Source organism: Morone saxatilis, unplaced genomic scaffold, assembly GCF_004916995.1.
Source record: "Morone saxatilis isolate NCDOM2014 unplaced genomic scaffold, NCSU_SB_2.0 Contig2, whole genome shotgun sequence".
Lineage (NCBI taxonomy): Eukaryota > Metazoa > Chordata > Actinopteri > Moronidae > Morone > Morone saxatilis.
Genome location: NW_023339762.1, coordinates 16,259,919 through 16,273,989, shown reverse-complemented (window position 1 = coordinate 16,273,989; position 14,071 = coordinate 16,259,919).

Below are 14,071 nucleotides of genomic sequence, written 5' to 3'. Positions count from 1 at the left end.
CAGCAGCAGGCAGCTGTTTCCAGTAAAAAAAAAAAGCTCTTATAAAACAAATGTGCACTACCCACCCAAATAGCAAAGACACATAGTGACTAGCAGATGAACATAGTGTAGCATTTAGAGGCTAAAAAGTCAGATATTTCCCTCAGAAGTTGGTGGAGACCAAAACAGAGCTTAAATGTGAGAATACTGGACTCGTATGGTCATTAAGGAGCCAGAAAGATCGATAGGTAGGTATCAGATTATTAGTCTCTGATAACTGTATTTCAACTCTCATACAACTGTTTTTTGCTACATAAAAATTTAAAATTTGTAGAAAAATGTTCATATTCCTCAAACTAAGGTATTCAAATCAATACAATATCCAGTCATATTTACGTCCATGTCTAGATCACGTTAGCTGCAGTCTGACACCCACTCAAGTCTCAGCCCTCATTATGACTCATGAGGAGGTCAAGGTCAGGCATAGTCGGTCGTCTCATTCCTCCTTCCTCTCTCTGCTCGTTTACCCTCTGAGGGCAAGTAGAAGTGTCACTGGCAGCACTCTCCTCCATGTCATTACTCAGACTGCAGATAACAGGGACTTCATTAGGACAAAGGCCTGTCAATGTTGGGCTTGTTCCTTAACCACCATGACTCTCTGTGACCAAATGCCGATAGGAGGTAACTGACCTTTCTGTAGCGAGACCGAAAGGCTTCATGGGTGCTCACCACTGTCACTTTGAGATTATTCCCTTGCTGCAACATTACTAACCAATCTGACGTGCCTGCTAATTTATAGGGCCATGATAAAGTGAAGAAAACATGAATACACACAAATAAAATAAAAACACTTGAATAGGGACATCATTTCTCCAGCTAGAAACCGATTTCTTGGCCAAGTATACATGTAAAATGATCTGCCAACTCTGCATAATCTAAATTAAATTGAAGATGTTCAGCTTGTGCGCACATAAAATACAATGACACAACGTAAGTTAAAAAATATGTATGTTTTTAAAGTGTAAAGCATGCTTCTTCCAGTGGCTTTATCATTAGGCCGAGAACCCCGCTATAGGGAGCCACAGGGAGCAACAAGCTTACCACAAATTTAAAAAACGGTTCTGTGTGGAGAGGACACACCGAGTCAGAAAAGACATCTGCTCTTTTGTTGCAAGGTAAAAAGCAAGTTTGTTAGTATTCAACAGCATTCCCTCCCCTTCCCCCTTTCTTGCTCCCCGGTGCCCCCTACCTCTGTTTCTGCCCCACACCGAGCACAGCTGCATTATTCCCCTGCTGATCTCTCTAATTACAAGATTGAGGTGATTGCAGGAGAAAAAGAAAGTCCTGAAATTTCTAATTAACACTAATGAACCTTTTCCTTACCTAGATTGGCATCTTAATATAGCCCTACAGGAGCCTCCACAGATTTAAGAAAGCTTTTATTGGTTTGAAAGAGTTTTTAAAACAACCAAGTGACCAGGTGTAACCCTAATTACAATATCCAGTCCTGCTGTCTTGTATTTGTTGAAACAGCCTCTCCACACAAAAAAATAAATAAAAATAGATAAACTTTGAGAATGCAAATGTAACAACAAGTCTGTTCACTAGGAAATCACCTGTGGCCAAATGTTCCAGTTATACAGAAAATTTGTGAAAGAATAAGTCTCAAACAGCATCAGTGAATCATTTCTCTTGAGAAATCTTTTAAGATGTCGTTCCCCGCTACTGAGGCAACAAGAGCTGTTATTCAAAAAACAAAGGCGATGTAAATCAATCGATCTTGGCTTCAATAGCAAAGCAACAAAATCTGTCTTCTTCTGAAAATACAGAATTCATCAAGAATGTGATGTTCACCCGTTCAGTTTAAAAAGAGCTGCTCTCTTCTAGTTGCTTGCTCAATCAATCGTTATGGTTTTGCATAACTTGGTTATTTTCTTATTTCCAACACTCAAAATCATCTTTGACCCCTCCGATTCATCTTGTGACCCATTTTGGAGGCCTCATCCCAAGGTTAGGAACCCCCTTTCTTAATAGATATGGTAACACCCAATGTGTTCAGTATGAAATAAAAAATACTAATAATAAAACAATGTAGAACTGCTACCAGTAACTGATTAAGCAATTACTAAATCAACAGAAAATGAATCGGTACTATTCAATGTGAGGTATTGATCAATAATGAAAACAATCATTAGTTGCAGCGCTAAAATAGTTATATCAATAATATATAATATAATCATGGAATTGTATACCAATATATTGTTAAAATTCAGCTCATTAATATTATTAAATGTTATTCCTGCATCTTTTGTTGCAGGTAATTTCTATTTTATTTCAGCAGCATTTTTATTTCAAAATGTCTTTTTCCCCAAATTATTAAATATATATTTTTGCTTGTTTTATGCATATGATTTTTCATCTTGTATGGTCTTATTTATTTAACTAACTCTTAACACTTCGGGTCCCCATAAAAAAATAGAACAAGTAAATGGCCTCATGCATAATTATTAAAACATTTGTATCTATTAATTATTTGGCATTTTTATGTATGCTTTAAATAGTTTGTGACCAATTAATTAATCAAATATTGTGATAAATGTTTGACTTGCTCCACCCATTAAACACACTCACACACTGTTGGGTATGCTATGTGTGTTTGCGTCTCCCACAGGCTCAGAGGGAAACAAAGGAATTAAAAAGATCTTTCTGAGAACAACACAGTGGTTTTCTTACTTCTTAAATAGCCCCCAGTGTACAATGGACACTTTCCTTTCAGATTAATCATTAAAATGGTCTCCATGTCAACACAGGAGCACAGACCATTAATAAAAGATTGTATAACTTTATAGTGGGAGGAGTGGGAACACGATGCCATTGACTGTGTGGGACTGTGACTGTGTGTGTGTGAGCAGTGTAAAGCTAAAGGTACCTAGAACCCTGAGGTGATTTGTTTGGTTTCATAAGCAGATTACTGTCTTTTGTCCCAGGAGGCTGAGCGATTGCACTGGTTAATGTGTCAGAACGATTCAGTCTCCTGAACGTGCTGCACAGAGTTCAAGTCATGACCCTGCCACTTCAGCTGGGACTGGGAGCGCACGAAGGCCAACCCACAAGCGCTTGCAGTCAATATGAAGCTCTCTTTACAGTACACTGAAAAATCAAGCCTGTTTCTTACAAGTCATAAACTGAAACACTTCCCGATTGGTTTAGATGAATTAATCAAACAGCATAACAATAAAATGAATATGGTTTCAGCAACTGCATACATAAACAGTTAGTTAATACTAAACAGGTGTTTGAAGGTCCAGTGTGAGACATTTAGGAGGCTCTATTGGCATAAATGGACTATAATATGCATAGGTATTTTTTCATTAGAATCGTTCAAGGCACACTGCTTAAGTGCCAGATTTCAACAGAAATTATTACTGTGGCTAAATGATTGAAAACAAGACCAGTGTGTAGTGATACACTTCGGTTGAGTTATTTGCAGAATCCTCCAGCAGCAATACATTCAAAAAATAAATGCCAAGAATGTTTTAAAACACTACTGTAAAATACCGCAGAAAGAAAAGCAAAAGACCGCGGTGAACTGCACTCATGGGGTTAATTCTCAAACAGTCAACACATTACTGCAAATACACTTCTCAAATCTTTCTGTGGAAAATGGGGTGAAAACAATACAGCCTTCAAAAAGAGAGCGTCTTCAATATAAAACTCTAAAAACTGCCTCTCCCATCAAGCCACAGCAAGCCAGAAAATATCACACTCATTAGCCGAGGATGACAGGAGCAGATGAGGGCAATATATGATTGAAGTAACTTAACAACATCAGCCTCACAGGAACCCACTGGTCAGTAGGAGAGAAAGAAGCTTAATTGGATGTCATTTGATATTATTTACTGCATCCAGATAGATATCAGAAAAAGGAAAGGTGAGGCCAAAAATGGCTTATCTACTTAAGGTGTGGAACCAGTTGATTAGCATATGGTCAGACATGCATTGTAGTAGCTCAATGGCAGTTTTAAAATAGGGTTATTAACTTATATGCAACCCCGGGCTGCTGAAGGAGACACAGAACATGTAATAGATGGTGACAGAATATCTCAAGAGTGATTAAAATGTTTCACTCAGACAATTATAAATCATCAATCACGAAATACGGATGCTAAAAGGACAAGACAACATTGACATCATGATGTCAAGAGTGAGGCCTCGAGGAGAATTATAGCACTAAGTGCAAAGACACAACCATTTAAGAAATAATGACCACAAGCAAGTGTATACAGTGTACACAATTTCTTTTTTTCCAGGTAGTTATTTCACATAAGAAATTGACTGGTTTAATGGTACACAGATATAATGTGTTGCAGTTGTAATGAGTGTTTGTACAAGATGATGCTGCGAACCAGAGAAACAGTATGCAGTATAATCTTATCGGGAGAAAAGTGGGCCATCAATGAGAATGTGTGAGGATTTGCCCCAGAAATGTAATGAATCAAGAGAATAAGTACAGCAAAAGAGAGCTGTGGAAAAAGCGATATGGATAATTGCTTTTAAAGCCTTTTGACGGTAGAAAGTTTGAATGGGTGAAATGTGAGCTAGAATTAATGATTAAAAAAGGAATTCATGATAGAAGAATGTTCTAATCCGCTAAATGCAAAGGCATCTCTTTTAGACCCCTTAAAAAATGATTCATAATTGATATGTTTAGCTGTAACCCTGCTTGACACACAGGGCATTCAATCAAATGAATGGGAATATGACCAAAGTTATTGTACCTTGACACAAATAAAAAAGAATCCATTCAGAGATCTGCAAAACGAGGCCAGCTGTTATACTTTATAAAGGAAATGTATCTTCCATTTGAACTGCGGAATCTATCTTAAAGGTCCAGTGTGTAACACTGAGGACAATCTATTGGCATAAATGGAATATAATATACATAGGTATGTTTTCATGCTAACATGCTCACAATGGTAATGATAGCATGCTGATACTAATTAGGTTAGGGATGCACTATAATTATTTGGAAATTTATATTATAATGAATTATTGTGATGATTAAATTATAGACGATAAATTATCGGTCCAAAATAATCATAATAATGTATTTTTTAATTCTTAATATGTTTGATAGGCTTTATATCCAAGCCAAAGTATGTTTGTGAAGTTTTTTGATTACCAATGAACATTTGAAGAAATCAGAGCTATGGATAGTAATTCATCCATCTTTGCTCACTACATCTTATCCTTTCTTACCATCAGGTCTGTAAAAACTTTAGATTATGAAGTGTTTTTTTAAATACCAAAATTATCGCTTATCCTATTGGTATCGGCCATGAGAAGCTGATAATTATCAGTTATCGTATCGGCTAAAAAGAAAAATCCATATCTTGCATCCCTAAACCAGGTATAATGTTATTATATTTGATGGCATGCTAACATTTGATTATAAGCACTAAACACAAAGTACAAGCTGGTGAGAATATGATTTGTAGGTGTTTGGTCATAAACCAACATATTTGACAAATTGAAAATGTGATTGCACTAGAGGAAAGGTTGTGGGATTACCAATGTTATTACAATTCATCCTGAGGGGGACATGAATATTTCTACTAAACAAAATTAATGAAAATCCATCCAAAATATTTCAGTCTGGACCAAAATCGAAAGATGGATCGACCGACAGGCAGAGTGCCATCCAGCATAAAGAATCCATAATATATCACTCCCAAAGAGAAATATTACACTTAACCTCTGTGTCTCTGTGAAAAGAGACAGAGTATTCGGACGAAATCTTTGCCACAGTCTTCATCTAATCCTGTAAAGTTCACTCAGGTTCTTAAAGGAGACTGATGGAAGAAAGGAAAGACCGTGTCATTACTCTGAAGTGACGAGCATTCTGAACAGCATTCACTGTCACTCATAAATAGCCACTGCAAAACACTCTGTATGTACATGACTACTGAGATACAGACAGGATGTACCCTCAGCACGTGGAAAGTGGCAGTAGATGTGCATTTAATGGAGGGTTGTTTGTGACATGTTCCTAAATGATTCTGCGTCTCCCTGCAGGGGAGGAAATGAATATGTTTCTCAATGACGATTTCTGAGTCATTAGTCTTTCAGCCCACCGGTGATGGATTTATATTGCCAGTCTGGCTCTAATAGGTTTTCTGTCACATCTCTCAGCTGCTCGGAAAAAGCTGAGCATTGTGGGTACAACCATTTCAAAATATACCCTCTGTAGACCACCATGTAGAGCTATGTTGTAAATAATCAAAGCAAGGATAACATAAGAAATCAGCCAGGCATTGGATTGCTCTTTTGTTGGCTGGTTGGCTTGGTCAGCTTAATACTAAAGTTAAATGTTTTCTTCATTATCCACATACCTGAAATACAGTATATTTTTAATGAGTTGTTCCCCCTCTGTACAACAGTTAGGTTTTCTTACTAAAAAGTGTGACAAATACCCCTAAAACAGAATGAGCCGCACAATTGGTGTCATGCTTGGGATTAGCATATAAACAATGCTTCATTTTTGGCATTTTCAGCTCTGGTGCGCCAGTTCGGTCTCCCCCAGTCTAATGAAAGGCTGTTGGGCAATGACTCAGTGTCGCTAATTCAGAGTGTGTCAGCCCCTTAGAACTGACAGTTGTTCTCACGCACTGTTAACCTCTACATGAAATGAGAACTGGGCAGCCTTACAAGCATGCAGTATTATCATAACTACATCTAGGTTTAGCCCACAGGCATGACATGTTGTTGTCGACATGCACATTTGAGTTGCTGGCAAAGACTAATTCACACACTCTGGACTAATGTCTGTTTATCAATAGCTATTAGCCCTGCACTGTTAGCAGGGGTATCTGTTAATGCCTCTGAGCCTTTAGTGGTTTTTTCATCCATTTCATAAATACCATTTAAGAACATTAGACCTTAACAGAAACTATTTCCAAGCAGGTTCATTGGGAGAAGTTGTTAAAAGCTGCACTATGTGGTTTAGTAATTGGTCTCAGGCTATAACTTCCAAAGTGCATCTCAACCCTGTGCTTTTTTAAACAATTAGCCTCATCCTCTTTGCAATAGATAACCGCCTGTCAGGCAAAGGCAGCTGGAATTTTCAACAATTTATCAACGATACCACAACAACTTCTGTTTGACATGATTATCGGTGATACGGTGCTGATAATAGGAACACCCTTTCTGTGAGGGCGCACACTCACTGCCGTCATCTCTCGATCCCCTCCCGACTGTTCACTGATGAACTCTGATTGTCTTACAGTGTAAGAGAATTTCATCTGCACATTTACTGACTTTACTTCCAAAACACTGCTTTCAATTTTCCTCCTATTTATCACACTAAACGGTTCACTTGCAAAAGTGTCCCTTTTGATGTTACTTAAAGAATGCGTTGACACAAACAAAACTGCCGGTTAAAGCATTGTGTGTCTCCTTCAATAAAGTGCTGTCGTCAAATCTTTAATGAAAAGCAAGACTGCACGAGATGGAGGGCAGAAAGACAAAGGCTTTCTGGGAAGAAGAGAATTTCACTCAGACACGGTTATCTTTTTTTACTGTCAAACTGTAATTTCCCTTCTGAATTCTTGGTCTTTTTCTATTATTACTGAAGAGGGATATTTCCAGCCGCAGCCTCTCCTATTTTTGTCAAGTGGGCTGATTGAAAGTGAAGTCACAGGAGAAAACATCAGTTGAGAATGGCCCTTTTGCCATCTTACCTGTGCATTTGACAAAATTCAATATCATTATGCTTTCATGATAAAAATATTGAATCTTGAGTATTAAATCAGGATAGAAAATTAATAGTATTCCCAGAAGTTTGCACACTTTTCCTAAAAATACAGAACACTAGTTTTCTGATTCTGTTTGGTTCTGCACTTCAGAATCAGTTGGATTCCAGTGAAGAAGAAGCCCCAGGGCTCCATCTATAGAGATGTTTGTTCCTGAGATACACTCCTCCTCTGTCACATTAAGTTAGTCCATTGTGAGGCTACCTTGTCTAAAACAGTCAACTTGTCTGAGAGCCTAGAACCAGTGTTGACCAGAGAGGTGATGACAAGCACTTCACCTAGTACCAGAATAGTGGAGTTAAGATGGGACCTCTTTATGTCTTGTTTCATTGCAGGAACAGGAATGTAAATAAGGGTAAAATTATGAGGCAGGAATTCTAGAAGAGATCCTTTGTAATGGAGCGCTTTCTTGGTTTCATTGTTTCCTCAGGAGGGAACCAAGTAAATGACTGAAAAAGTTTGAGTGACACCTGCAGAGGTAGGCTCTGCTTTCTTGTTGTGCTCAGCGTCTCTGGTATATCTGCAGATCACGGATACAGTCTTAGTGGTTAGAGCAAGAGAGAGCTTCTTTTCCTTTTACATAATTAAGAGCTTTTAAACACTTATAATTAATTTATCACCTTGGTAAAGGTCATACATAGGTTGTTGGGTGTAATTTTAATCTTTTTGTACTCTAAATGCATGAGTCTCCAATGTAAAAGCTTCTGTAGACAGGATCTCCAACTTTCCTACTTTCCGTGCAGCAAAAACATTGTATTGTAAAAAGTTTCTTCAAACCCAAAGCATACAGAGGCTTTATTATTTGACAAGGCAAAGTGATAAGATTGCTGGTGTAAAGTCACAGGCAACACATTACATTGAGCAAGAAGAGGCAAAGGAAGCAGAATCCTTTGGAGTGAATTCAGGCTTTTTTGCAGCGAGTAGGCGGAAGCTTGATTTTTCTGGTTCTGCTGATTAAGACACTTCCAGACTTTGCAGTGTGGACCCACTGAGGGAGTCACCCAAAGTCAGTCAACCAAAAATAATTTGTCAGACTGATTTTTTTTAGTATTTGGAATCATAAAACAGAGAATGATATGGATAAAATCCTCTATCATGATGTATGCCATTTTATATCTCAATATTGATAGATATCATGATATAGTGCCAGTGTGTAGGATTTAGTGGCATCTCGTGGTGTAGACAACACCCTCACCTCTGAAAAACTATGGTGACCATGAAACTCGTAAAAAAACACAGAAGGCCCTTTCTAGAACCAATGTTTGGTTGGTCTATTCTGGGCTACTGTAGCAACATAACAGTTCATTCTTACATAGTTCTACATACTACATAGTTTAAGAAAATAACAAATTCCCCCTAAAACAAAACAAACCAGTTGAGCATGGTGGACTCCGTAGACGGTAACGAAAACACAATGATTCTTCTTTTCAAGTGATTTTACACTAATGAAAACATACAGTACCTATAAATACTATATTCCATTTCTGCCAATAGATCCTCCAAAATATTTAAGTTTTTTCAAATCATAACATCTGACACTTTTCATATAGAGCACATATACACCCTAAAGACCCAGACAAGACTGTCTGTTTGGGGTAATCCAGCAAATTAAGTATTATACTAATCAAAGCACAATATTGCATCAGATTGATGAAAAAATCATACACTGAAGCATTGCCCACATCAAGCCATCAAGAGATAGTATTACTGTACCATATTATAAACCATGTGGAAAAATCTGAGACAATTTTATATATTTAAACGGCCCAAGCCTTGTACTGTATAACATGTATGTATGTATCTAGTTGGACAAAGACATTTTAATCACTTTGATAACTGGACATAATCAACACGAGCATAGAGGATGATAATATTACACAACAAGATGTTCTATTGTAGTCGGAGGGCTCATCAAAAGTTTTAGATTTCTTGTTAGAGATATTGTTAGTGTCAAACAACGCAGTTGTGAAGTAGTGCTTTGTCAACTGCATTCAGTTGCCCTCTCACTGTAGTGATGCCTAAATTTCACACACTGTGCCTTTAGTATTTATAATGACCTCCCACACATTTTGTAGCTGCGTCTGAGTCCAGCCTGCCAGAGGCACTCAGTGTACTTTAAATCAGTCTGTTTAGTCCTTTTAAGTAAACCAATGTTACTAAAATGTAACAGCTACCACAGCTGGTTGTCTACTTGACGGATTTACTATAATGTGTACATATTTTAATATCTGGGTCTGTATATGGTGTAAAAGCAGTTCTTGATTGACTGGTGGAAAGATGCTGAGCTTCATTTCTAAGCACTCTTAAGTGGTTTTAAACATCTCATGCTGAGCAGAGGGGCCCTCCATGGTGCCACTTCACCCTCTCCATTGTCTCAAGAGCCCCAGGAAAGATCACTTTCCAGTGGTGAATTCAGCCATAAAAATGCAGAAAGCTGTTTGGCCCTGGAGACTAGCTGCCTGTGCATACAGGCGTGAAAGGCCCACCACTGCCCCTATGTGTCAGCGCTCTAATGGAGGCCCAAGGGAGACGCAATCTTCTCAATAAATGATTCACAAAATTAAGGTTTTTGTAGAATGCAGTCCCACATATGACACAGGTGGATCTGGTGGGTCATCAAACCTCCTACGCCTACCCCTAGATGTTGCCCTGAATGGTTGAAGAAACTGAATCCAGAGGGAAGCAACAGTTCAGCACAGGGAATTTACAGAGTGGAGAATGTCATAGGCTGACAGAGCCTGGTGTTAAGATCTTTATATTCACTGTAATTGTTTCTTAAAACAACAATATGTAACTTTTATACTGTAAAATAACTGTTTTGAAATCCTTTTGATAATACACTGAGTTGTAATAGGGTGAATGGTGCCTTTGTCATTCCTTAATGCCAGAACTGGAGCTGGGTGAGCAGGCAATGTAACTGGGTTCAGCAGCTTCTATGAACATAGAAGAGGCAAAGAGACCAAGGAGGATGCCGATGGAGGAAGCTAAGAAAAGAAAAGGAGAGTGAAGCCGTCGGTAAATCATGGACTGGCTTTTTGTCGTAGGCAAGAGCTTTGTGAAATAAAAGGATGCAGACAGACAGCAAGCTGGCCCTTTTGCTGCTGGCCTAGTATGTATTATTAGCTAGCAACAAATACACATGTATAGCTGTCCATATTGACGACAGTGGTATTGCAACTGGGTGCGCCAAATCGCAACAAATACCAAATCTGACAGACAATTAATTGGTAACAAGTGGTAATTAGTAATAATTCTAATAGTTGTAATTTAATTGTTAAAGTATTTTTTTCCTCTTTAATGTTAAGTGGTGTTTTATTTGGTTATACGATACTAAACTAAATGTTGGGGTCGTTTTGGACTGATGGTCAGAGATAACAAGCAATATGTCACCCAAGGAAATTCTGATGTACATGTTTCATAGTTTTGACAATCATAGACTTAAGTATAAATCAATCAATTAACTAAAAAATTGAATAGAAAATTAAACAATAATGAAAATAACAGTTAATTTCAGCCATAATGTGCACTGCAAAGAATTACCGTACTAAGGCAAGGATGAAGTCTCTGAAAAGTCATTTTTAAAAACACATTTCAAAACAAAAACACTGTAGCTTGCTTCAAACAATGGACAGCAGTCATATTACGTTACAAATAATTTGTAGAACATAACATGCCAGCAGCGCTCCCTGAAGCCTAGTACTGTCAGAGCTGCACTGAGGTAAAATAACCTTCGAAAGACAGTAGCTTGCATTAAATCCAAGTAATGCCTGGCTCCACTGTAATGGGGGGATATTAGGAAATTATCGTATTGGTCACACACAATTGGATCGCCTACTGGAAAAGAAAAGGCCATTTCAATGCAGCTGAGCTCTCCAGTGCCCTAAAAAAACTAAGCAGTCTTTGAAAACTCCCAGAGGACACAGTAATAAGTCCTTTCACTGTAAGCGACAAAGCCATTAGCCTAACACATTTTTAAACAACATTTTCTTTGGGATTGCAGATTGCAACCAACTGAAACCCCTTAACTCAACTAAGCAGTAATGGAAAAACTAGTAGTGCTAGGTGATATCCCATATGAACATGTATACTGGTTAAACTTACTTTATAATAAGAATTTTTCATATTCCACCATAGTGAATAGCTGAAACAACTGCTGTAATTCTTCAAGAGGCATTAATATTGCTTTTGCCCTATTAACTGCGTACCCTTCTTACTAACAGCTATACATTTATAAGACAATTAATAAGACACAACTAACTAATCTCTTTAACAGGGCAAAACACCATGGCATACAACAATTTGTGACAATTTGTTTCTTACTTGTGTAGTAGGACATTTGAGAAATAGCTCTTTGAATACTTAAGCCTAAGCTAGTTGGAGAAACATGCAAAAGATGGCTAGACTTTAAAGTATCCAATCAAAACCTTCAAACCTCCCTCCCAGGACCCTCTACCAACACACATGAACATGTGGTGCCTTACTATTACTGGTTCAACATACTACATAGTTAAGGAAAATAACAAATTGTTATATGTTACACACTGGACCTTTAAGTGAAAGAGATTTAACAGAGTAGTGTTCCAAAAATCTATAAACCCTTGTTTTGTTTGATCTAATCTGATGTAATATCTGTCTAGTTTTCATGGCAAACACTGCGCACTTTAAACTGGACCGGGAGCCAAGCAGCTCTCTACTTACTTTTCACTATCTTATAGACACAGTAGTGAGCAGAATCCTTTCTTTGAATTTATGTTATTTCCATTGATTATTTAGTGTGACAGCCATGAAGAGTTTAACTAAGAAAGCGAGGGCGGCTGCTGTCTACGACCCACTGTGCTGTACTTGGCAACCAAACAGCGAGGCAGGACAAGTTAAAAAGTGCTGTTGAGTTGTTGGCTGGGGATTTGGAATGACAGCTTATTTGAGAGATTTACTGTGGTGTCATTTATGAGGCTTCAAGGAGGAGTCTCCCAATTGCCTAATCTATGACACTGTTAGAGCTACATTGGACACACTGGAAATATATTTCTTTGATCAATGTTTTATGGAGGACAAAAATAAACAAACTGGCCATCTGTTGAACAAAATGTGAGAATGAAGTCGATCCCATGACAAGCTTGTGCTATCTCTTCTCAAAAAGGATATATTACAGGAGCATATTAAACCTCCCATTTTTATTTAAAAGGCTGCTTTTCAACAGCGTAACACCTTCTTGACATCAAAGTAGAAAAGTTTCAGTCTCTGTGTTTTTTACATCTCAGTGCTGCGTTCACTGACCACAAGATATTACTCCAAGGCACAATTAATGTATGTGTAAGTCACCTGCACCTAGAGTACTTTAAATGAGTTTTCAATGAGCTGTCATGGCTTCAGCTTGTTCACTTTAAAGCTGAGAGGTTTATGAATCTGGGCACAAATTCTGTCACAGTGGACGCCCCTGCAACCTAACCTTGTCTGAGGTTAACCACCGGGAAAACAAAGAAGAGCACAACTTAATTGGTCTGCACGCTTAATTAAAAGCTGGTATTTTGAGAGCAATCTGATTGTACAGCTAATATAAATCAAGCCTCTTAGGATGAATCTCCAGAAGTGGAGCAAAAAATAGAACATTCAAAAGGCGGCTGTGAGAACTCTTTTAGCCGACTTTCAGTTTCAATCCTATGCAGCTTAGCTTGCTCTCCTCCTGGGATACATGGTGCTGATTGTCTTACGGCCCCACAGTGACTGAGGGTTAAAAACCTTCCATGCAATATGGGATCTAGCATCATCCTGTGGTAAGACAAAGCAGAGACTGAATATGTTTGCAAAGTGTTCCAGCAGCGTTTCAGCAGAGAATGACAAATAGCTGAGCAGGTAAAAGGAGGATATATTAACAAACATGACACAGTGAAGCACATTGAAACATTGTGCCCTTTCCAAAACCATCACTGATAATGAGTGTATTACCCGAACCACTTCCCTCAACCTCCTAAAACTTAACACAAATCAGGGAGGACAAACACGGCCTTTTCCCTCCCTGTTAATCATGCCGTGTGAAAATATTGTCCCTCTTAAGCTGATCAGACAGCAGTCGACAGTGAAAGAGACAGGAGGGGAGCTGAGCAGAAAACCTTCTCATTGCTTTCAATGGGCACACTATTGCATGTTCATAGCAGAGGGCTTAGCATAATTTTGGTGCACACCAGCCTAAGCATTGGATGTTAAAAATATTAAAATACTTTTCTCAAAACATAGATGTGCTTCAAATATGTTTTCCACAGTCTCATAGCAACAGCGGTATC